Below are 26295 nucleotides of genomic sequence, written 5' to 3'. Positions count from 1 at the left end.
AAGCGCGGTACGTGTGCTCGTTATAGGATGCCTCCTTTATAGCACAAGGATGAGCTACTATAGAGTGTCCCTCATTGCGCAATGCAAGGAATCCGGGGCAGATGGATTTCTGTAGACCATAAACAGGGCTTTCGACTCTGACAGTCCCTTACTTCAACATACACGGCGAACTCTTGCCACATGCCATAAAGAGCAAACCAACGGATGCGACAGTCGTCACTGATGGATGGTACACCCACTCCGCAGACTGCAGTTACACTTTGACTGACGTCATACAGCATGACGCTAAATGGTCAATACTGAACGCTCCATGCTGGATCAATCCGCAAGTGACGTCCTCAAGTTTCCGTCAAAAAAATGTGTTGTTTTCGTTTCCAAGAATACGGATGTTTTATACGGCAGTGCACCCGTAACGCCTCTGCATGCTTTCTGTCTCTGCGTTATGAAAGCGTTCACGCAGTTTTATACCCACGAAGAGAACCGTAAGGGCAAGAGAATCCCTAAATGGCCACTTCGCCATTTCGTTTTCTGCGACCGTGGCACAATACTACTGGTTATAGAACAAGCAGTGGCACTGCTTTTGTCAATGCTCGAAATTCGCAGAATCCATTGAGAAAAAACACGCATTGGACACGTCAGTACAAGATTTATACTAGAAACCGTATCGTGACCTCCCGTTGCATTGCATCAAAAGGCTGTTTAAGAACATATTCTTTGCCGCTGCAGCTTCCCATGTATTGTGACATCGTTTCTACGCTCATAACGGGACCTTTTCCTTTCGTCATTGTTGGTGGATCGAAAACCTGCGTGATAATTATTTGGAAAGCAGGAATATTTTAAACATTCTGCGTTTATTCTGTGTTTTAAATATTTGATGCTTCATTTTTTGTATTATTAGGTATTAAAGCGTTTTTTTTCCTTTCGTTGACGCCACCAGGAACAATAAGTTAAAATCAAGATATGAAAATATAGCAGTGGTGTTACTCGGTGAAAACACTGCGAAGCCAGTTGAATGGTCAGCATGTATGTCACAAAAGCCCCACGGCAACGCAGAGAGACGCAAAACAAAACGTTCTTTTTGGAAAACTGCAGAAGGCAGTAGAACAATGCATGTTTTTTGCATGACTTAGCTCTCAGTCTGGGATGGAGTAGCATATTTTCGTGGTTCTTCAAATAGAATTTTTAAGCGCGTGAACTACAGATAAACTTCATCACTAAATTCGCGTTCAGAGAAGAATGTCTGCTTACTATCGGTATCTGTTAAGCCCGCTCATTAGGCTTCTCCTTTTTCCTTTTCGTTGTACTTGTGTGTATCTTCCGCTCATTATTGTACAACCAGTATTTATTCTGCGCGTTCAAGAAATAATCATCAGTTGTTGGTAGGCCTTGTAATCGTCCCCGTTTCATTTTCTTGTCCATTGTGCTCGCTGGCACCGTTTGCCGCTGCGATGAACCAACAAGCCCAACGAAGTGTTCTGACCAGCATACTCTACAGTCTTACAACTTGTAACCTGAAGATCACTTAATCAATTGCGGATTGAATATAGACCATGAATCTAGCTAGACAACGATGCAGTAAGTAACACAACGATGCAGTAAAATTACACCCAGATAGCTACTGTATTTTTAGAAATTAATTTATCGCACCGAAGTATCTTTTTTATGTTCATAACGGCCACAGCAGACGAAATTGCCCACATCCGGAGCAAATAATACAATGGATGGAGACAGAGCAAAAAAAAATTTTATTTTGGTTCTGGAGGAATGCTCGAAAATAGCCAATTTCTAGGCATTTGCCAAGTAAGCCTGTTGGTCTTCACGACATTCCTTTAATATCACTCACACATGCTGCCATTAGAGCAGCCCAATATCCCTCCTGATGTCCCTAGCTGTTGCTCCTGGTTTCTAAGTTCCACCAAGCTTGTCAGCGAAGCACTTGTTAAATGGCTACGCCAATGACAATGACTCGAACGTCTACAGCCGACGTTCAAGTACAAAGTGTGTATCCGCGTACATCTGTTTTTTCGAGCTCTTCTGTCGTGAGAGACCGGCCGAAGAGGAATAATTTTCTAATCGGGCGAACTCTGTCCCTCTCAGTAGAGCAATCCAGAAGAAGCGATACCGACTGAAACGCTACAGTTTTAGTGATGCAGATTTCTTCAAACGGAACCTTTCTCTTTTCTGAAAAGAAACGGGTAGACTGTCTCGTTCTGAGAGGTGTATTATTTACCGCGTCGGGGTAAAGGACCTGCGCCCTGACAGGTCGAACACAACACAGCACGATGCCACTTATATACATAAAAGGGGTGCGGACTTGTCTCACACATAGGCGCTCGAAACGCGCAAGGAAACCCACGGTTCGACAATCTGCGAGGAAGCGTCATCCAGCCATTTCCCTAACCCCCACGCGAGACTCGTGCCGGTGTAGCCAGAAGGATATCGAGTGACTCGCAAACTAAGTGGGAAAAAAAGTGCGAAGTCAGCAAAGATCGCAAACAAAAAAGCAGCAAGACAGCGTCAGTGCCAGTCGATGCCGCTATACGATAGCAGAAGCACTATGTCCACAGTATCATCTCAAATTTATTTCTTATTTTTTTCACTTCACTTCCAGCTTCCAACGCGCAGAAACACACACGCAGGCATACGCGTTAGCGCAAAACAAAGAGCAACGATGGCTGGCTCCTATATACGTTCTGGTGGCGCCATCTAAGCGAGAACTGCGTCATCCGATCCCTGTGTCGGGTCGGTGATCCAGAAAGCACCGGCGAGGCTTGCGCAGACTTTCTCGAGAGCACAACGCGTCCCGGGTGAGCCATCGAAAGCACACGTCTGCGGTCACTCGACAGTACACACACGCGGCACCCACTGCGGGACCGACGCCCACACGTTGCACGTTGTGCAGCCGAGCACACTCCGGTTTCCGCTACATTAAATTAGTTAGCACCCGCGAACGACCGGGAACAGAGAAAAAAAAGAACGAAAGAAAGCGTGAAGGAACGCCAGCAAGAGACGATATTTCGTATGCGGCCAAGCGGCCGCGCAATCTCCGTTGCAGGCACAGCTGGGGCGAAGTTATGGCTCTGCGACGCCCATGAAAGTTTTATCAGGGTGCTTAAAATTAAGCGGGGGGGGGGGGGGGGGGGGGGGAGAGGGAGAGAAATGTTTAGGGTTTATGGCTGTCGTTCATTCTTCGGACTACGACTCAAAGAGGGAAGACAATGTTGACGCTGAAGGGAGCAATAATTACGCTTTGACGTCGGTTTTCTCGGGGCCTTGCGAACGATCAATGGCAGAAAATGGTATTAGTATGGTGTTATTTATGTATGCCTCCATTACGTAGTGAACGAACGTACAGTGAAATTTCGCGCTCGTGGGTAAGCATTATTTAAGAGCCATGTTGGTGATGTCCTTATTTCTCTTTGCTCGCGCAAACATGGCAAAACTGTCGTGAAAATCGCTTAACTAATTGTTCGCACCGCATAAATGTGGGAACATCAGGTGGCCATTCACGGTGTACCCAGCAACTGTGGTGGGCGTGGTAGCGAAGGAGTGGATGCCATGGCAAAACGTGCGCACCATCAAGGCGAACGGCCCAGCATTCTGCTTTTTTGCCATGACGTAAGAAGCATTTTACGAAAACATCCTACGCCATGTACAAGATCCTGCGAAAACGTCCTATAAGATATTACGGAAGTATGGAAGCATGGTTCGATGACAAGCGAAGATGTTCTTTTTTTTATGCGAAAAGTGTTATTTGCCTACTTCAACCGTATTGAGCATATCTATCTATCTATCTATCTATCTATCTATCTATCTATCTATCTATCTATCTATCTATCTATCTATCTATCTATCCTCTTACAGTGAACCATTGGTCCAAGTTGTTCATCTGCTTGGGCTATGCGCTTGTGGCCATGATGCCGTAGTGGTCAATCCATTGTCTTCATTGCGTCGCCGTCAAACGGTTGTCATCATGCAATCATTGTCACCCCATCGTCGGGATGCAGTCGTGGTCGTTCCATTGTAGTCATTTTAACTTCCACATCCAACTCTCGTTATGCCGTCGTCGTGAGCCATCGCCGTCACCATCCTAATCACTTCAGTAACGTTGTAAGGAAGTGCACACTCCGGAGAAGGCTGTTCGTCAACCGCTGACCTCGTGCGTTACCAACGCAGACGAGAGAAGAACGCCCGCCATCGATAACTCAAAGGAAGCATGGCCACCTTTACCGAAGCCATGCCAACTCGCAGAACCACGAGACACGAGTCGTCCAACAACTACGAATGGCCCGACAGCAGGCCCTGCAGCAGTCCGCGCAGAAGGCCAGGACTTGCAAGTGATCGCCATGCTGAAGTCACTCATGAATGTCATGCGTACGTTACTGACGAACCTAAACACCCCGAATGCTCGCAGCGCACTGCAGGTACTGGACGCGATGAATCCAGTACTTGCAAGTCTTGAATAGCATTATGGCTCATTCACCGCTGTCGTTCCGTAAAGATGTCAAGGAAGCATCCCTTTTTCAGTGGAATGCTCGAGGCCTCAGATCAAGAATTTCGGATTTTCGACCTTTCATTTTTGCGAACAAGTTTCCCATCATCGTCGTCTGCGAACCAAACCTTCAAACTACAATCCGGCTATCGGGCTATGAATCTTTCTCATCAGCGTCGTGTAATGTCCTCAGCAAGGTCGTCGTTTATGTTCGGTGTGAACTCACTTACGTGCTACATTCAGTTGTGCCTCACGACGACGACCAATACGTGTGCTTAACTGTAAAAACAAAGAAACTTACATTTACTCTCGTCGCTGCATATATTTCTCCAACCAGTCGTTTTGACACGCAACGACTGGGTGCTTTGTTATCCGCGACACCTGGCCCTTGGATCCTTAGTGGAGATTTTAACGCACACCACCCGCTCTGGGGGAGTGTGAAGATGGACTCCAAAGGAAGAAAACTAGTCGCATTTGCCTCGGACCAAGAGCTTTGCTGTCTCAATGACGGCAGCCCGACATATTTACGGGGACTAACCTACAGCAGCTGTCTGGACTTGACTTTCGTCTCTCAGTGTCTTCGAAGCAGTATAAAGTGGTTCACAGACATAGAAACCCATGGAAGTGATCACGTTCCTACCTATTTGAAGATCAAGGGAGTGGCCAAGTCTCTATCTACTGCCCTGTGTAGAACAGACTGGACGAAGTTCAGATCGCTTATGGAAGACGAATGTCAAGAAGGCCACCCATCATCTCTGGAGAATCAGATTAGAAATGCACTGCAAGAGGCTATGTTCACTTTTAGGCCTTCTCCAAAGTATAATGAATATGAAGGTGAATTGGAAAGGCTTCGAGCGATTCGCCGACGCGCGGAAAGAAGATACAGGCGCACGAAATGTATTCATGATCTGAGGGAGGCGAGGCGGATCCAAAAGAAAATCCAGCGCCGCATCGATACGCTACAATCTCAGAAGTGGAAATCCTTTTGCGAGTCCTTGGATCCTCGAAAGCCTCTGTCCCACATATGGAGAACTCTGCGTGGCCTACAATCGTCTCCACAACAGCGCCACCCTTTTAAGTCTCTTGCCCTGCATCAAGGACGACGTGAGATCGACGTTGCTGAGGATTTCTGCGCAAGAATCGCTGGCTTGCCATCACGACCTGTACCATTAGCACGTGACGTTGCGGCATCCAAGGACTCTCGCATGGATCTCTTGTTCTCTATGGAGGAGCTCGAAGCTGCGCTGGCGACTTGTAGGAAGTCATCATCGCCTGGGCCCGACGGTGTCACATACAAGGCACTTGGAAACCTTGGCCACAAAGCCCGCAGTGTACTCTTGGAGAGATACAACGAATCCTGGCGCGAAGGATTGATTCCTTGTGAGTGGAAAGTCAGCCGCCTAATACCTTTACTTAAGAGCTCTAAATCTCCATTAGACTTGGCATCGTACCGTCCCATCGCTCTTGCCAGTTGCGTTGGGAAACTAATGGAAAGGATGGTGTTGACGCGTCTTGAATGGTATTTGGAACACAATGAGGTATATCCCAATGCAATGGCGGGCTTCCGGCGCGGTCGGTCATCGGTCGATAACGTGCTTGATTTGGTAACATCTATTCAACACCAAAAGAGCATGAAACGTTTAACTGTGGCGATGTTTCTTGATGTGAAAGGCGCATATGATAATGTAGCGCACCAAGCAATCCTCGATGCTTTGATCGATGTGGGCATTGGTGGCCGTGCACTGCGCTGGATTCACAGCTATTTGGAGGATAGATCCTTCTTCGTACTTACAGAAGATGGAATGACATCCCACCATGTCACCAGCAAAGGTGTGCCACAAGGCGGAGTGTTAAGCCCCACGCTCTTCAACGTAGCACTGCTAGGCCTTGTTGGATCATTGCCAAGGACGGTTCATATATCCATCTATGCAGATGATATCTGCATCTGGGCAGCCGGCGTAACTCGTCCGCAGATACGAGCGAGACTGCAGAAGGCGGTCACACAAACGTCGTCCTATCTGCGTATGAAAGGCCTAGAATTATCCTCCGAAAAGTGCCGATTAGTCGCATTTACGCGCAAATCAATGACTCCATATGTTATACGCATAAATGGACAAGGAATTGCTTACGAAACAAAACACCGTTTCCTTGGAGTCATCATCGATCGTGATTTGTCTTGGACGCCACATATTTCATATATGAAAAAGAGGTTGACTGCAATAGCACATGTATTCAAATTTGTCGGCGGAAAGTCTTGGGGTGCGTCTGTGCAATCGATGCTACAGCTGTACCATGCATTATTTATGGGCTTCCTAAGATACAGCCTGCCCGTGCTGGGAAGCACCAGTAAAACGAACCTTCGAACACTCCAGAGTATGCAAGCCCAAGTTCTACGGACGTGCCTCGGCCTCCCTAAGTGTGCATCCACAGCGGCCACAATCGCCATAGCATGTGACCACCCTGTATCAACATACTTTGCAGTCGACGCTCTAAGAGTGCACATTCGACATGTCGCAAGGACGCCCTTTCACCATCTTGCTTGCCTGCCAACAACTAGGCCGCATACGAGTTTTAGCCGTCTCCTGACTATACACGGAGCATCGCTACCATCGAATTACGTCCCTGCAGCATGGCCTTCGTTACCACTGTGGTCTCTGCATTCACCTCGAATATGCCTCACCATTCCAGGCGTGAATAAGAAGGCACAAATGCCGTCAGCAGCATTGAAGCAGGCAGCATTATTGCTACTACATGAGGTCCACAGTGACCGCTTACATGTTTACACAGATGGGTCGGTCATGCACTCCAGTTCAGCAGCTGCAGTATTTGTCCCAGCAAAATCTACAGTAATAAAATTCCGGACATCGCACTTGACATCGACGACGGCTGTCGAACTTACAGCTCTGTGTGCAGCAATGAAATTTATTGAACAGGAACCGCCCCAGAAATGGTCTATCTTCTGCGATTCCAAGGCCGCCCTCCAGAGTTTGCTCTCTGCACTACGCCGTGGACCCCACGAACGCCTTGTCGCGGACACACGCGAAATTTACCATCAGGCAGTTGACAAAGGACATGACATTTTCTTTCAGTGGCTGCCAAGTCACTGTGGTATCTTTGGAAACGAGCAAGCGGACGCAGCCGCTCGATCTTCACATACCAGTACCGATTGCGTCGCTATCCCTATGTCCAGAACAGACGCAGCAAGAAAGCTCCGTGCGCTTGCTCGCGAGCTTACGTTAGCCCACTGGAATTCAACGGACTTTAAAAACCAGCGCCTCTGTTCCCTGGATCCTGATCTGAAGTTCCGCCTTCCACATGGCTTACCACGACGGGAGGTAACTCTCATTTGTCGCCTAAGACTTGGCGTAGCATTCACCAACGCGTACTCCTACCTGATGGGAATGGCCACAAGTCCAGATTGTGAAACTTGCGGGTGCAAAGAGACGATAGCACATCTTCTGTGTGATTGTCGTCGTTTTAGTGCACAAAGGAAAGTCCTCAGAACCACGCTCGACAAGATAGACAGCCGTCCCCTTACGGAAGCCAGAATTCTTGGTCCATGGTCCCAGCCGACGTCGGAACGAACTGCTTTAAAAGCGCTAGTACGCTTTTTGAAAGAAACAGGACTACATGAAAAACTATAGAATTGTGCGGACAGATGTGTTGTTTTTTTTGTTCTTTTTTGTTTTTTTTTTCTTCTTTTTAATCTTCTCTGGTTTTCTCATCTTTTCTGCCCTTACCCCATCCCCCCGTGCAGAGTAGCCAACCGGACACTTAACCTGGTTAACCTCTCTGCCTTTCGCCTCTTATTTTCCTTCCTTCCTTCCTTCCTTCAGTAACGTCATTCCGACGTCGTCACGTTGCCGTATACTCGTCGTACCACCTTCGTCGATCCATCGACATCGTTCCTTGTTTCGTCATTCTGTCGTAATATCGTGATGTCGCGATTCGATCTCGATTACGCCTCCGTTGTCACGCAACCGTCGTCATTTCGGCGTCGTCAAAAAGAAAGACGCTATCGTGCATCCAGTGTCATGCCGTGCCGTCGCCATAACTCCGGCTTCTTCATCCGGTTTCGTCATAGCATTACCGTCACGCCATCGTCGGCGTGCAGTCGTCGTCGTCTCATTATCGCCATGACATTGTCACGCTGTGGTCGTGACAATGACAAGCATGTGGCATATAGCTGAAGCAATTGAAGTCTAAGAATTACCGCTCCACGCGTTAAATCACACACGGCGCGCCTTCAGACCGGCCGTGGTTAAATAAACGTTACTTCGGGAATATGGTCTGTCGCTACATTACTCGATTCCTATTCGCATTACCCTTGACAGTCATCGTGAGATGAGTTCTGCAGTAATGTTTTTATACACACCCTGGTTTCATGTTCTCTATGTATGTGAACTTACCACGAAGTGTGTAATTTTGTATACCCGCCTTCCACTTGGTATCGCTAACACAAACTAGCTTACTTTTAAATTATGCCGAGTGATTTCTCCATCTTATATGTGTGGTGAGATGGAAGAAGACCCAACACACGCGTAGTTGTTGGAGTGTACACGAATTAACACCCATCAAAAGACGGAGCTAAGTGACACGAGAGTACAAAGGAACCACCCTTTGTTCATTAGGGCCATACTTGAATCAGGTCCTGTTCCCGATCTTGAAAAGAGGGTGTTTATTGCAGTGAAAAGCTTATTTCGTTAGCTGGGACACAAGTTCATAAAATAAGCGTTTATTCAGATTTTTATCATTTATTTGTTTTCCTGCCAATTTCTTAGCATTTTGTAGTTTTCCAACGGCGTTTGTGCCAGTAAGGGACTAACCTTTTCTTTAAAATTGAAATGTAGTAGACGGGGCGTATTGCTTCGGACCATCCTTCCATCTAACACCCCTATTTAAACTGAACTACCTAAACCACATTTGACTGGTGGTGTAAGATGACCCGTCGTTGTTTTCAGCACCGCTACACAACTGTTTTGACACGGACGGCTTCTGGCGCAGAAAGCACGTAATACAAAACTACAGAGCAATGACAGACTATTTGCTTGCTACAACTGCGAGATGGGTTTATAACCTGCGCAAGTGGACGAGACACAGTGAGCTCTTGTCGTACGTGCCCCCTCTACGCGGGTAAACATTTGGTCTCACCCCTCTGCGTTATCTAAAGTCAACATCGAATTGATAAACTGCATTTTGCCGATTGTCGTATAGGAGCAAAGCACTCCTTCTACGACAACCAGTTATAGAAGAAGTACTTTGTGTATACGCTAGCCATCCTAAGATTTCTTCATCTGTATGTTATAGCAAATTCAGTGAAAAGCTGAATACACCGACGCGACAACTTTCGCGTGTACTGCTTTCGCGTGTATTACGCAACAGCCGGGAAGCCTATAGTCTCTCTGACGGCTTCTTCAGTAAGCAATATGAATTGCGATTTGGCACGCGTGCTATGTAGTTCTACTGAAGGTGAATTTTTGTGCGTTGCAGTGAAACGTTCTGCTGAAGAAGGCACTGTTGAGTACGTCGTTTCTCAAACGAAGCGCTTTCAATCGCAGCTTTCATGATGATGACGATGATGGTCCAGTATAAATCTAGAAAGTAATTCAAACATTGCTTACGAGATGTTCTTTTCTGAATTCAAACGATGCTATGACAATTTATTCCCTGTGAAACATTTCAGGACGTAGAAAGGAGGAATAAGAAAACCGTGGATTACTTACACTCTACATCGTAGAATAGGAGAAAAAGATAACATGTGTCATGCTTTTGTGGTTTGTAGAAGCGCCGAACTTCTCGCGCAGTACAAGAAGGTGCGAAACAAACTTAACTCAGATCTGAAAGAAAGCAAAGGATAACTACTAGCTAAATCTATTCACACATTGTCAAATTAATGCGAAAAGAGTATGGCTATCAGTTAATGAAATCCCTGAAAGGAATACAGCTCCAACGTATCTTGATGAATTAGGGGTTAATGACTACATTATAACAGGCGAAGCTATAGTTGATACGGTAAATAAATACTTAGTAAACGCGGGAGAACATGATAGCGGAGATGCAGACTGTGAACTGCAGATCGTGATAGCATTAAAGGCCCTTAATTCTCTAACAAATAGTATATTTTTTGAGGCAATTGCATCACAGGAGACGGAGCTACTGCTTAGTAAACTGACAAATGACGTTTCGGCACGATACGATGAAATAAAAGTGGAACCAGTGAAGTATGTTGCCAGCATTGTAGCACCAACTCTTAGTTATATAATGAACTTGATGTTTGAAAAAGACATATTCCCAGATTGCCTCAAGGCAGCAAAGGTTATTCGTATCTACAAAGGAGGAAATAAAAATCAGCTTACCAATTATAGACATATATCAGTGTTACCAGTGTTATCAAAAATATTTTAATGGGCCATTAGTGAAAGATTGATGAAATTTTTATATAAATACAACATAATGTCTAACTCCCAATATGTTTTTTTTAAACAAAAGTCCTTGGAGCAGGCATTGCTCCATATAAAAGAAAAATTATTTAAGGAATCGAAAGCAAGTATTACACACTGGTTATATTTCTAGACTTACGAAAAGCGTTTGATTCCGTCAATCATGAACTGATGTTGTTGAAGTTACAACAATATAGGAGAAGGGGTATTCCATTAGAACTAATAACAAACTATTTACGTCAACGATATCAATTCACAGCAAAAAATAACTTTTCTAGCCGGTTAAATGTCGCAACCGGTGTGCCCCAGGGTTGAATAATCGAGCAAACGTTCTTGCTTCACATTAATGGTATAGCGGAGATTGGCATTTAACAAGATATGGCAATGTATGTAGGCGATACTAACGTATTTTTAGGGGCGAAGCTCCTTATAGCGGCACCCGTTCGTCCCCGTCGTATCTCTGAGACTCACAGAGACTACTGTGGCAAGTATATATTATCGACCGACACGATCTTCAGACACCAGCTTATTGGAGTGCTTAGTCTCTCGGTGTGGCCCATCATTTGTGCTGTGCGGGGACTTCAATGCTCACCATCCTCGCTGGTGTTCTCGTCAACAAGACCAGCGTGGGATAGAGATCAACGAGCTTATTGTTAGGCATGATCTACAAACACTCAATGACGGCTCACCTACATTTGTCGGCAGAGGGAAGGGACAGTCCACCATCGACCTTGCGATATCAACAAGAGATGTGTGTCTCGCCTGGTCATGTGAATCTGACCCATGGGGCTCAGATCACCTACCAATTTGGTTGATTCCAAAACATACTCTTAGCCGCCAGACTGCCGCCTACACAGTGACGAACTGGAACAAGTTCCGTCAGCTGATTTCAGAGGCCCCATCGCACGATAAGTTGTTTAAACTGGTGAGCGAGTGTCTTCAACAAGCTACCGTAAGACGACGGCGGGGCATAGATAAACCCAACCCTGATCTTAAGCTCTTGAGGCTACGCGCCTGTCGACGCCGCGCTTACAGGAGAGCGCAGCGCTCTAAAAGAAGCTCCGATTGGACGGTGTATAACCGCCTAGACGCAGCCATACGGCGGCACACAAAACAACTTCGTCGCAAGAGCTGGGCAGCACTGTGTAGTTCACTGCATACGGCAAATGGTTTTGGAAGTGTTTGGCGAATACTGAAGGCTCTTCGCACTCCTGAGATCTGCAAGAATCCAACTGCTGCTTTGTGCATAACGACTGGCCGGACTCCGAAAATTCTTGCGGAAGCATTTGCCGACCTTTTCGTACCTCCTATGCCAAGTGACAACGCAAACAATGACCTTAATCCTCTGACAAGTCAGAACATCACAACGTTCTGCTATGGTCCAGCCTGCCAGATGGATGAAACAGACTTTACTCTCGAAGAGCTGCATCACGCCCTCAGCCTCTCCAAACGTCGCACTGCCCCTGGTGAAGACGGTGTTACGTACCAGGCATTACGAAACATCGATGAGGCCTTTCATCAAAATGTCTTGGACGCATATAACGAAGTGTGGCGAACGTCTCTGATCCCCAATGATTGGAAATCATCTGTGGTGATACCAGTCTTAAAGCCCGGCCGCCCTGCAAAACACCTAAAGTCTTACCGGCCAATATCGCTAACTTCTAATGTTATGAAGCTGATGGAACGAATGGTACTGTTTCGTCTAGACGGCAGGCTACAAGAGATTAATTTCTTTCCTGATGTCATGAGCGGCTTTCGTCGTCACCGTTCAGCCCTCGATAGCATAGCAGACCTCGTTTCATCTCTAGAGTCTGCTCGAGAAAACAAGCACTCTGCATACATGCTCTTCCTGGACATACAGCAAGCTTTCGATTCGGTTCCCCATAAGGCGATTATTATCGCCCTTATGAATGCGGGAATTTCGGGTCGACTGCTTCATTTCGTGCATAACTTTTTATCTGAGCGCCACATGAAAGTGCGTGTTGGAGGAGCAACAAGTGATTCTCGCCCTGTTAAGTGCGGTGTACCACAAGGCAGCGTCTTGTCGCCGCTTCTCTTCAACAGTGTACTTGCTGGACTTCCAAGCCGATTGCCTCAGGAAGCAGACTTTCCAATATGTATAGCAATCTATGCAGATGACATTGCACTGTGGATCAGCGGTCCTTCGTACCATGGTCCACGTCTTCGTGGAATCTTGCAGAGAGCTCTGAATGCGACTTCAGAGTACTTGGAGGAAGTTGGTCTGCAGATCTCACCAGCTAAGTCAGCCGCGATTGCATATCATCCAAGGCAACGGGCTCGTCGAACCATGAGCCGGCTGTACCTCAGAGAGACACCGGTACAATGGGTACAACACCACCGCTACCTGGGTGTAATTATCGATGATCGCCTCTCTTGGCGCCCTGCCATTACCTCTGTGCGGTGCAAATCGCGGTCGCTGCTCAAGTATGTGGCCGCCTTGACTGCTAGGGGCGCTGGCTGCGACCAGACGACAGCACTTCAGGTATACCAATCGTCTGTCCTCTCTGGCGTGATGTATGCCTTGCCAGTCTTGAACGTGCCGCCAAATATGATGTCTGAGTTGGAACGGGACCATCGTGTTGCCCTCCGAGTCATGCTTGGCTTACCTCGTGAGGCACAATCTGTTCCACTACTCACGGAAGCGCACCAGTTGCCCCTGATCTTGCAAGCAGACCAGAGAGCGCTACACCATATCGAACGTTTGCACCGAGCATCAGACGGCCAAGCACTGATTAATCGGCTGCTTCAGCGCCCTTTCTCTCGGATGGGGAAAATGGCGGCATTGTTTGTGGACATTACTCACAGTTCAAGAGACACTACTTCTTTCACTACTCCGAAGAAGCGCAACAAATGCTCCTTCCCCATTTATCTGACAATTCCTGAAATCCACAAAAAATCTAGTCAGCCTGTTCCGGCACTATTTCAATTGGCCCAGTCCCACCTATTTGAAAAATTTGAAGGTTATATTGAAATATTCACGGACGCATCTGTACACAGCGACGCGCAAGGCGCTTCTGCAGCTTTCTTCTGCCCTTCGACTGGCATCAGACGGGTATTCAGAATACTACATCCAACCTCATCAACAACTGCAGAACTAGCAGCGATTGATGTTGCTCTGAAATACGTACACGAAGAATTAAACGCCTTGAAGGTCGTCATTCTTACAGACTCCCGTGCTGCCCTCAGCAGACTTAGACAAGATGCCGATAGCCCATTGTTGTGCAGTATCCAAGAAACTTCGGGCAAAATTACTTCCTGTGGAGTGTCCCTCATTGCCCAGTGGGTACCCTCGCACGTGGGAATCGCTGGAAATGAAGAGGCTGATCGCCTCGCTTCAAGCTGTGCCCACCATGAATGTGACTGCCCTGACATTTCGTGCACGTTTGAAAACACCCGTCTCCTTATACGCCGACACCTCCTAAAGCAGCACCCAGACCGGCGTGTTGCAGACGGATCGTTCCCTCCCCGCGTTCGTGGTCGAGGCTTGCCCCGTCGTGCTAGAGCACTGTTATACAAGTTAAGGGTTGGGTCTGTGTTGGTGCGCGAACGCCTATACCGACAAGGACGTGTGGACAGCCCGTCGTGTACGTTTTGTGGCTCCTGTGAGACACTTGAACATCTAGTTTTAGAGTGTCCCACATTCGTTGCGCAGCGCGCATTACTAATTAAGGAGTATATAGACTTATGGGGCCGCAATGTGCGACCCTTGACGATTGCCTTTTTCCAAAGGGGAGCGCTGCAAGACGTGACCAGGCCCATCGAGCCTTGCTAAGTTTTCTGAAAAACACTGACTTGGCCTCCCGTTTATAGACATTATTTGTATTTTGTTTTGTTTTTATTTTTTTTATTTGTTCTGTCCGTGTCTCCGTTATTTCTTTATTTCCTTTTTCTTTTCTCATATTTTCATTTCCTCTATTCCCTCCTCCTATAGGAGTAGGCAGGCGTTGTGCCCCTCTCGGTGGCAGTTGTCAGCTTGCTCCCTCCTTAATCCATTTGTGTCCTTGTGTGTATATGTGTACAAATCAAATAATAATAATAATAATAATAATAATAATCCCCGTCGTAGTAGGTAGCCACGTCTAGTTTTATGAATTGCTCAATAGATGGCTTGTGTGTCCGTATATGTATGTATACCCATATATACATATATATGTATACGTATAGTATAACCAGAAGCCGACTTCCGCTTCTGGTTCCACTTCCGGTTCCACTTCCGGTTCCGGAAGCCAGCTTCCGGCTTCCGGAGAACGCTTCCGGCGTTTTATGAAAAAAAAAAATTTCCGAAAGTTGTGTCCGTAGCGCGGAATCGAACCAGGGACCCCTAGCTTCCGAACGCGCGGCGCTAACCACTACGCCACGAAGCGCACATAGACACACGCATCACGATGGCAATAAATAACCAACATTAACGAAAGGCCGCGTTTCTAGCGCGTTTCTAACGCGTTTGTGCTAGCGCGTTACGGCCCGTGTAAGAAGCTGGTATAAGATGCTGTGGCCTCTCCGCCTTACCTTCAACGCGTTTCGAACGCGCTGCCCAAGGCGGTAGCAAGTCAAGTTCAAGTCGAGGAGCGTTTCTGAATACGGAGGGTATACTCTCTCAGCAGTCATGTGATGGCGTCGGCAAACGCGGTGCACGTTCCGGCATGTGTAAATGGCTGCGTAAGACGCTGTGGCCGCTCCCCCTTACTAGAGAGTACTGCACGTTTCTAACGCGTTTGTGCTAGCGTCCCCTTAAGCGGGAGATCCGATTATTCCCTCCGGAGCTTCGCCCACTCATCATCATTCACCCCGTGGATATGCTGTGATTTTTTTTGCATCGAGCGATATCGTGCCATTAGAAGCGATTACAAACTCTTATCTAGAAAAATTATCTATGTGGTACACCGTAACAAGCTACAGTTAAATGCAAATAAAACACAGTACATATTATTTACACCACCAAACAAACCTGACGCATGCGCTATTGTAATTAAGTATGAATCAACACAAATTACGCGAACGAATGAACAGAAATTTTTGGGAGTCTGGTTCCATGAAAACATGACCCGGAATACACACTTATCACATCTGACTTCAGACATAGCCAAAGCCATAGGTTGTATTCAGAGAAATAATTCTTTAATAACAGCTTTGTATGAAGAGGAACCTTTATTACACATTAGTGTATTCAAAACTTGCGTACTGTACTTTAGTCTGGGGGACAACTACTGACTGCAACTGCAACAGATTATTAGTCTTGCAAGAAAGGGTACTGCGTCTATTTGAATAATATATAGGAGACATACGCGAATTAGGCACGCGGGAATTATTCATGAAACGTGACATGTTAAAAGTCAATCAGATACACTTATTCAAGCTTACGCAGCATATACACAATACAAATGCATTTAAAGAATACACTAAAGAATACACTAAAGAATACACGGTAGAATACACTACCGAAAGTGACAGATATAAATTGAGAAAATTGAACGTCGACTACCTAAAGTCAGGACAAATTATGGAAAGCCGACCGTACTTTATCAAATTACTCATTTCCTCAAATATATGAAGGCATAGTCAGCTGGAGTGATCCAGCAAAAAAAAAAATTAAAGCGTGCGAGTATGTTCAGGATGCATCCCATAACTGCTGAAGTCACATTTTGACTATCTCTGTATTATTTCCAAGTTAGAAAAAATATACCAATTACTACTGTGTTCCGTATCATTTTGAATCTGTAATTACTGTGAATCAGTTGCACTTAAAATTACTCCTGTTACTTCAAATTGTTTCAAGATGTGATACTGTAATAGGTCATTGTTAGAACACTGAATTTCTGGAATATTGAGCGTGCTATATGTATTCTTTGTTGCTAATAATTTTAGAAATTTTCTTTCCATAGTTCTTCTCATGTGAAGAAATGTAAATGCTTTTGCATCTCTGTGATCATCAGTTGAAATTTTGCATCGTTTTTCGCTTGTGCGTAGCTCTGAATATTTTATTTGTGATTTCTTTTCTGTATTTAACTTATTGCAAACTGAGGGGGGCAGAGGACACCGTCAGGCGATTGAAGCCTTTATACTGAAATAAAAATGAAATTGAAATTGATTTATTGGCATCCCCTTTGAAACGGGGCGGTGACAAATAGCCACCTAGCATACGTGCTTTTCATTCTAGCACTTTAGTATACATCCTAATTTTTTTATCTTCTTTAAAGCTTCTATATCTACCTTGCACCGCAACCAGTATATATATATATATATCAATATATATATATACCTATATACCACTTTCGGCGCCTCCAATGGGCGAACAGGTGCATTCATAACAGCTCGAAAAATGATCTCCCTGCGGCGCCGCTTTGAGTGCGTGAAACTCTTTCCAGTTCACCAAATGAAAAGCATTATAGGAATATGAGAACGCCATCTGCCAAGCCCTGTTTTGCGGAAGCGGTGGTGTTGCCAAACCTTCTGTGTGATCAGCTTACCTGACTTTAAGTGAAAAATATAGAAAGCTGACTTTCAAGTGCAGCGAAAAATGCTAGTCAGGCTGAGTACCTAGCATTATACTTCAAGAGTTAGATGATAACTTATATGATGCACTGTGTGATCATGCATACGCACAACAGCACGTACACCAAAAGACACGCAACAACAGATTGAAGCAAGCAGAAGCCTATGAGCTGCTGTCTACTTGTCTCTAACGACCGTGATGCAAACTAAGCGCATTGCCTCATGAACCAATATTCAGCTTTAATATAGGTCACGGTGAACTTGAATAAATACTTTTGATGTGTTTACCCTAACTCATTCACGTAAGCTTGCGGAAGCGTTCAACTATAAGAGCGCCTACGACGCCATCTATTTGACGCTGCCTCAAGCTCAGCCGAGCGATCGATCGACTCAACTAAGGAAACAAAACCTAGATGCCGCAGCATGCTCGCTGGCTCACATATTTTTCGTGAAGACCTAATAGGAAACATACCGCCCTTCGATGCTCAAAGAGGTTACTGGTGATTCATTTTTGCAAATTATCATTTTCAACCTTCACGCTCAGTATGTAAATCTGATAATGCCTTTGCAGATTACAGAAAACCGCACATCCTTCGGGAGCGTCTCTTTGAGCGGAGCATTTTTATTTCTCAAACTTCGGAGACGACACCAACACCAATATAAAATGTACAACACACTTTCAATGTAACAAATCCCCGTATGCACTCTGGCAGATTCCCTCATCCTCTGCGAATCTTGCGGCGCTTACACGTGAAATTGCTTGCGAGTTATACTGACGCCCTTCTCAGTGTATCTTAATAAAATAACGTCTTGAGAAACTAAAACGCTGTTTTGCTTTAAGGGCGTTAACACAATTGCGTTAACACAGCCCTTGAACCTCCTTAGCACCGGCTGTTGCAGAAATATAGTGGCTTCTGTAAAGAACTGGTAAACGAGTGCGTCTCGCATACTTTCATAATAGGATAATTTAATAACGCTCGCTTACCTTATACGTTCGATAATGAAGCATACATATCAGAGGATGTGGGAGATAACTTTTCAGTTTTCATAATTTTGTTGTTCAAGGCGGAAGAAAGCAGGCCGCGCACGAAATATGATCGCCAGGTGGGCCTATATACAAAAGGCACGCGAGAACTCTTGCAAAACAGTAGCACAAGCACAACTGCGAAGTTATACGTGTTATGAGTTTCTTTTTGTTCTTGCCTTTTCCTTTTTTTTGATTTTTTACATTTATCAATGCCTTTTTGTATCGCATCTTGCTTGAACGAGCCGGCATGCCTTATCTCGGCAGGAGGTATGAGGGCTGTAGCAAGATTACAAAGCAGTACAGAACTACCCTACAAGACCAATTTTTACACAACTTTTTTTATGCTTTCATGCTACGGTCTTTATAAAAAGCGCGAGGGCATACAGCTCGTCTCACCATGTACTAGACTCAAGATATTCAAGCCCTCGTATATACGGTCTATATGTTAACTTAATCATGCAGCACCGAGTAATTTTTCTTACCAGGCAGGCGACGTCTGTTTAGATTATTGAGAAAGAAAACTAACAACACAATTTCACGAGAATTTCAATACAACGTAAGCAAGGCTTTCGCACTTTGGGTAAAAATACCATAGTGCTTGAGAAATGTGCAGCATCTAGGATATGTGATTCGGTCTACTCTTGATTCAATTTACATCGAATAGCCCTTGACGGTGCGTCTCGCGCGGAAAACTTTAACTGGTAAAAGGTGTCTACCGCATTACATTGCGCTCTATTACATTATATTACAAAATATTGCAACGATTATGACTGCGCATTTTAGACCAGAGAAGCGATGTATTTCTTGATCGTTTGTCCACGTCTCGACTCAATGCACAAAATGCTCAACTGAGATTCAATCCTGCCACTACATTGCCTCATCTTATTTTCTCTCTCTCTCTCTCTCTCTCTCTCTCTCTCTCTCTTGTGAGTGCTTTCGTCTGAACGCAAGCGGCTGTAATTGTCATAACTGGCGCCACAAATTTTGGTCACGCGCGACCACACAATCTTCCTTTCCATCAGCCAGATGGCGCCACATATGCGAGCGGCAAATAGATGTCAGCTCGTCGTCACCTTCGTGCCACTGGCGACATATGAAAATGATTGTGGTTTCCTTCCACTACCGAATAAAGCGCTGTCGTCCTCTGCCACGTGGCTTTAGAATCAATGTCGTAGCTTCAGGAAAATTTGCCACAATTTCGAACTCGATGTGGGAGCCGATAGATGGAAACACACTGCGGAATAAAATGGGGATCAAAAGGGGTAAAGTGCCTCAGTCAGGCTGGCCGACGTTTCGATAGGTGGACATATCGTTGTCAAAGGTGGCCTTGTCATTTTGGGTGTGTTAGCTTTATCAGGTTAGTAAACTCTGCCTTGCTTACTCTTCTAGTAAGCTCTGCCTTACTCTTTGCTACTGTGCTGTACGGTTATAATATGCGGTGACAGTGACCTACTCTGTGGTTGTGTATCTGTGCTCCCTGTCTTTATCTATCTCTACTTTTCTGTCACATTACCCCCTCCCCTCTCTCCCGAGCATAGGATAGCAAACCGTATCTATCCCTCTGGTTAACCTTCCTGTCTTCCTCTTTCTTTGTCTCTCTCTCTCTCTGCCTTACTCTGCCTTGCTTACCTCTTCGGTCCAAGCTATCGAAAACCGAGCCACCCATTTCATCCTTTCTAATTGCTCCCGCACCGCAAGTGTCACTGCAAAGAAAATTTACCTGGACCTCCCTGGCCTTAGGACACGAAAAAAGTAGCACCACTTGGGCTATTCCACAAAATATACCACACCAAACATCACCTCAAGAATGCGTTACTCGCTGCTCCTCCTTACATTTCAGCGCGCACCGATTACAACTTCAAGGTCTACGTCCCAAGTTCGCATACAAACCTGCACGCTTATTCCTTCATTGCAAGGACAGCGACTAGCTGGAACCGCCTCCCCGTCTCCATTGTTAGCAACCCTGTTCCATCATTCTTTAAAACCGCAATTTCCACTACTCTCTGCAACGCCCCACGTGACAATGAGAGTATTGAAATAAAAAAAATTAAACCACACTTTTACCGCGCTTTTCCCCCTCTTTTTTAGACTCAGCCCTACCCACTACTATGACTAGAAACGCTAAATGACAGCACCCATATTTTCTCTTCAGTTTCTTCCATTGCGGATGACCACCAACGACAACAACACCATTTGGCGTCACCATACTAACCCAATAAAACTAACGCACCAAGGGCGACAAGGCCATCTTTGACAAAGAAAGCTCCATCTATCGAAACGTTGGCCAGCTTGTCTGAGGCATTTTACCCCTCTTCATCCAACTTTTATACCGTTATTCCAAGGCGTTCAATCTTGGTTGCGAAGACAGAAGTACCGGAGCTACCAGATATTATTTATATTATCTGTATACCACATGTAGGCACAGGCGATAGTGGTCGGACGCAGCTCAGCCCTTCCATTCTTCACCCAATAGACCCATCCTTGAAACTACAAGTGCCATCAAACATTTGCCGCTCTGAGGTGACAATAATGAGCCGCCTCTGGCTCGGGGTGGTATTTACCTAGGCCTACTCGTTCTGCATTGGAATGGGGGATACACCCATGTTCGACTCATGTGGAACCAGAGAAACGGTTGAACACGTCTTATGTCTCTGTCCCCAGTATGACGTCGAGCGTGAAACTCTCCGGACAGCATTGAACCGGCTCGACTCTAGACCATTTTCGGAAATGAAAATCCTTGGACCATGGCCGTATGCGTCGATGACAAAGAAAGCCACGAAAGCGTTGTTACGATACCTCAAGCCGACAGGTCGTCTGTAGACTTGGTCCGAAGCTTCAAATAAGCGCGAAACTGTGCTCTCTCTATCTCCTTTCTCTCTCTTTGCATTCCTATACCCCCTTCCCCCAGTGTAGGGTAGCAAACCGGACGTGAGTCTGGTTAACCTTCCTACCTTTCCTCTCTTTTATTTCTCTCTCACTCAGCACTTCCATGAAAACGTTCCGATGCCAGTGAATGTTTACAAACCTGTCCTCTAGTAGCCCTTTCTCTTCGTTCGTCACCCTCGTCATATGGAGAAGCATGCTGGCTAAGATGTATGATCAGGCAAAACTCTCCGGCATCCATTAGAGAATGTCTCTTACTATCGCTTTTTGCTGTGGCACTGCACTAATGGTTGTCAGGTGCGTTAAGCCACAGCCTCAAATGTGTGTGTGAAACTACGATACACCCAGCCCACTTTACACGATTTCATGTCTCAGCCTGCCGCCTGGTTTGCCACTCAATCGTACAATAACCTCCCCTTATTCTGGCAGGCGTTGGAAAAAATTCTTTCCTTGAGTAATTTTGCAAATAGAACACTTTAATCATCCTTACTGTACTGACACTTACAATACTGCATCTGTATTATCCACGTTATTTCTCGTATTTCGAGAACACTCCTCTAAATTTCCAGCATGCGCTTGTCAACTCCTTGTAGCACTCCAAAACAGCCAAAATACCCGATTTTTTTTTATTACTGGCCCTAATGTTCGTGATAGAAACAGTCATTTACGTTTTGATTAGCAAAAGCAAGCAAATAGCACAACGATGCAAAAGAACAAAAAACGCACTAGGCAGGGGCGTAACAAAAGCACAGCTCAGTTACATTGCTCTTCGAATGCGTAAAAAAAGATTAAAAGAAAATCAAAACATTTCAAGTTTAGGAAAAGCACTCGAAGCATGTCAAACCAGCAAGCATGTGCGCTCAGAAATGAAGTCGTTGTACTGTCAACAATCCCAACGGGCACGTCAATCCAATTCCGAATATTACGTTGGAAGAAAACGTTCTTCAATATCATCGTTCTGAATAAATAATTATCAACTATCATAGAGTGAAGAGACCTGGCTTGTCTTGAGGTACTGTTTGAATGTGTTTATTTCTGTCAAATCCTAGTTTGTCATTTTTAGGTGAGAACAGTCGATCTGGTGGTGATGATGAGTCGATCTGGAATTATCGATCTGGAATTATTGATGATGAGACTTAAATAAAGATTTTTATGACAGGCGGCACATACCTAGCGATCCAAGTTTTCATCAAAGATGTTTATTGAGGGGCGGCAGAAACCAAGTAGCAAATGCCCTGCCACCCAAGTTGGCGTCAAAAAGGTTCATTGAAGAGCGGCCCATACACAGTGTTACGTACTCAGTGACCCAACATGGTTTTGGACCCGGTTTCCTCACCACAGCAGCCCGATGTTCTACCCATTTGTGCATGGACTACCTAGTGACCAAAGTTGGCGGGAAACCTTTATATTAGGCGCGGACAGACATGCATAGCGCAAACGGGGGGAAGTTCCCAAAGAATACCAATAGAATTAAAATTGATTGATTGATTGATTGATTGATTGATTGATTGATTGATTGATTGATTGATTGATTGATTGATTGATTGATTGATTGATTGATTGATTGATTGATTGACGTACGAAATCGACTGCTTTAGAGCAGTTAGTTGTCAGATGACGAAACAAGAATGATTTTAGACGAAAATATTTCAGCAACGAAGTATGTCTGGCGGGCAGTGGCGAAGCTGCCTTCCAGGTGGCATGACAAACTCGAGTTAACCCATAATGCTGTGCGGAGAGAGCGGGGCTAAAGGTGTGCGATTGAGGGAGAGCGGGGGGGGGGGGGAGCGGCGACGTCTCCTGGACGGGATTTCGCGCTTCGCGAGCCGCGATTAAGCTTGCCCCGTGGGCGAGAACAACGTCAAGCGCCCGTAGCTCGCGAACGACGGGAAGTAGACCGATAAACCGCGCCACGCGCTGTGGGCGTTGCTGGCTGAGAGGTTGCTCCCTTTCAAGGCGGGCGGGGAGGGAGCAGCCGAGCGTGCCGTTTCGAAGGAAGTTGGAGGGCGGCGAAGACAACATGCCGCTCCACACGCTATCCCGTACAGTGTGGAGAAAGCCGTGAGGCTGGCGTCAGCCAGTCAGCGATCGGGCCAGCAGTTCAACGGAACTGTCGGTGATTGGTTGAAGCCCGCGCGTTTGCCAGTCTGTTGCGAAACTCTATTTAGACAGTCTGCAAACTATTAGGCATCCTACACACTACCTTCCTCCAAATACGTATGAATTTACCTGCGATACTTTAATGGTGCAGGTGGGGTATACTTCACCCCTTCTCACATTCTGTAGTTCCCTCTCTCTATGCTTGACTAATGCGTATTATATAAGCGTACGGTCAAAATTCAGCACCGTGACAATGTACACAGAGTCTTATATGATTAGCTTATAGAAATTGTTAAACATGACATACTTCAAACAAATTTTATCCGCTTCCCATAAAAGAAAAAAATGAAATACACCAATTCGTAGCAAAATATGGCAAAGTGGGGCATTTTATTTCTTAGAAAAGCTGTGCTCACAGCGAGCGAATGCGAAAGTGACAATTAACTGAATACACTTTTACAAGACACCTCAATAGACAACTATTTCAAAGCAAGTGATAGACGAAGATAGCAATGTCGATGCTGACCTTATAAGCCGAAAGAGAAATAATTGCTGCAAACGCACGGACCGGTTGACTATACAAGAAACCGTTTACAACAAAGCTCTGAACGCTGCTCCGGCGTAGAGGGGCTAATAAATCGGCTTGACAACACCCGGTTGAGTGTATACGGAAAACGAAGAAAACATGGGATGTTTTTTTTTTCGTCTTTCTTATGACAAGATCATTTCACATGCAATAATACGCGAAATATACGCACAATACGCGAGATGTACATGGTGTGTCCTGTGTACGCTCCGCCTGTGTTAAACATTTAAAGAGATCTCTGCGCTTACCCAAATGCGCCCCCTCGCTCAAACGTTTTCGGAACACGGGATCCGAGTAAAATCTAAATTACATCGCAGTCTAGGCACAGGTACTTCAACCGAAATGTAGAGTTGATACTTCTCCGTACAATAATTACATTCCTTTCATACATTTCACACTGTGTGGTGAAGTCGCGAGAAAATTTTAACTTATACTCATTTTCCGTGCTCCGAATTATTCTGAGGGCGGTTGTAAAGGGTGAGTTCTGTGCAGTGGTCGACGCTCAAAAAGTGATGAAGTTTTGAAGCACTTGACCTTCAAGTAAGCCATTTTGGAACGCAAACCGCACTAACTAATGAACGACTACATGGTGTGGAAACCTTTGCGGTAATGTTTGAAGTTGCCTTCAAGTTTTTGACAATGTCATGTAGGTGTTTAAGCTATTGATAGTATAAGTTATTGAAGTATAAGTACAATATAGCCCAGAACAGCGCGTCGCGAACTGCATCTAGAGTACGCACAGATCAAGCACAAAGCACAGTTTTTGAGCGCTAGCCTTCACAATGCTGCCCAGTTTTATAGAAACGGAGTTAACCAAGGAAAAAAAAAACTTTGCCCCGGTGGCCTGCTTGCCGCCGTATCAGCCTCATGCTTTCAGAGAGTCACTGAACTCGCACAGCGTAGGATTAAGCACACACACGCATGTACGGTCAGTGCCGAACGCGATAGTTGCCGCACGATTAGTCGAAGAATTTCAGCGCGGCTTAACCTGGTGTATTGGCAGTCCATTCGTAGAGCTGAAGGCACGCGCCGAAAGGCGATCAGCGAACGCGACCTGTGGCTGTTTGATGATTGAGTTGCCCGGCACTGCAATGCGGCAAGGTCATCAGCATGAGGTGAAGTTCGCATACGTCGATCGAGTCACAACGTTACACCGTGATTATTATTTTACGTAAGGTTGTAGCTTGCGTAAGTAGCTGCGTCACATCAATCACATCTACCAAATCATCCGACATCTGGGTACCCGGCTGAATACTTTGTTACGCAATGTAGGTATAAGGTAAAACAGTCAGCCAAGAACATCGACTTGGCTTGAGTTTTTGTAAATCGGAGTAAATCGAAGGCTGACGCCTCCCATACATGCATTTCGCTTAATTGGCCAGCTAACCGTCCCGATAAAAGGTATGCTAAAAGGCATGCAAGGATGCTTTAATTAGTTTTACTGGCACTCTCCAGCTTTGATTTGATACGCTCACAAAATACGGACGTGAACGCGAACACACCACTGGAACAAATGTGGTATACCCCTGCCACAAGGCTAAGTTAAATTATGCTTGAACAAGTGCCTATAGGACTCAATGAGAATCGAGAGTCAATATACAGTCATTTCGAAGTGCACTTTGGCTTTCAATCCTACTGGCCTCAACCACGCTTCCACAAGCGAGCTTAAGCAATCTAACGCAGAGCGAGCACAATTACACGTTAAGCCCCGTGTCAAAGATGCGTGACACTTCCGCGCTTACAATGTGACGAAAATTATTAACAAAACCTCTAAACTGCGTGCCACTCCAGGCACTTAACAAAGCAATCCATATGAAGAGCTGACAGAATCAGGAGAGAGAGAGAAAGTTTATTGAAAGAAGAGTTACATGAGGTGCATTTTCTTAGGCAGCCCATCTGCGCTAGGAGAAAAGAAAAAGGGGAAGGAAGAAGATTATTGTTGAAGATGAGGACAGAGAGGTGAAATGACGAAGGCGACGAGTGTGTGCACTCAAAAGCTAAATCAGTGTGCTCTTTAAAAAATTAGGTAAATTAGAGCCCTTGATGACCTGAGACTAGATTCAAAAAGTCACTAACCCTCAAAAAGCATGAGCACACGCTAGCTTATTGCGGAGACTGGCACGAGTACTAATATAACCCGCCTCTGTCGACAAGGCAAATATTGAGGGCAAACACATCATGTATGGTTGACAGTTTCAGGCGCATGGCGTAGCTCAGCCTTAAAACTCGCTGCATCGCGTAAAAGTTACGAGAA

This window comes from Dermacentor silvarum, chromosome 4 (assembly GCF_013339745.2).
Source record: "Dermacentor silvarum isolate Dsil-2018 chromosome 4, BIME_Dsil_1.4, whole genome shotgun sequence".
In the NCBI taxonomy this organism is placed as follows: domain Eukaryota; kingdom Metazoa; phylum Arthropoda; class Arachnida; order Ixodida; family Ixodidae; genus Dermacentor; species Dermacentor silvarum.
This window is presented reverse-complemented; position numbering follows the sequence as displayed.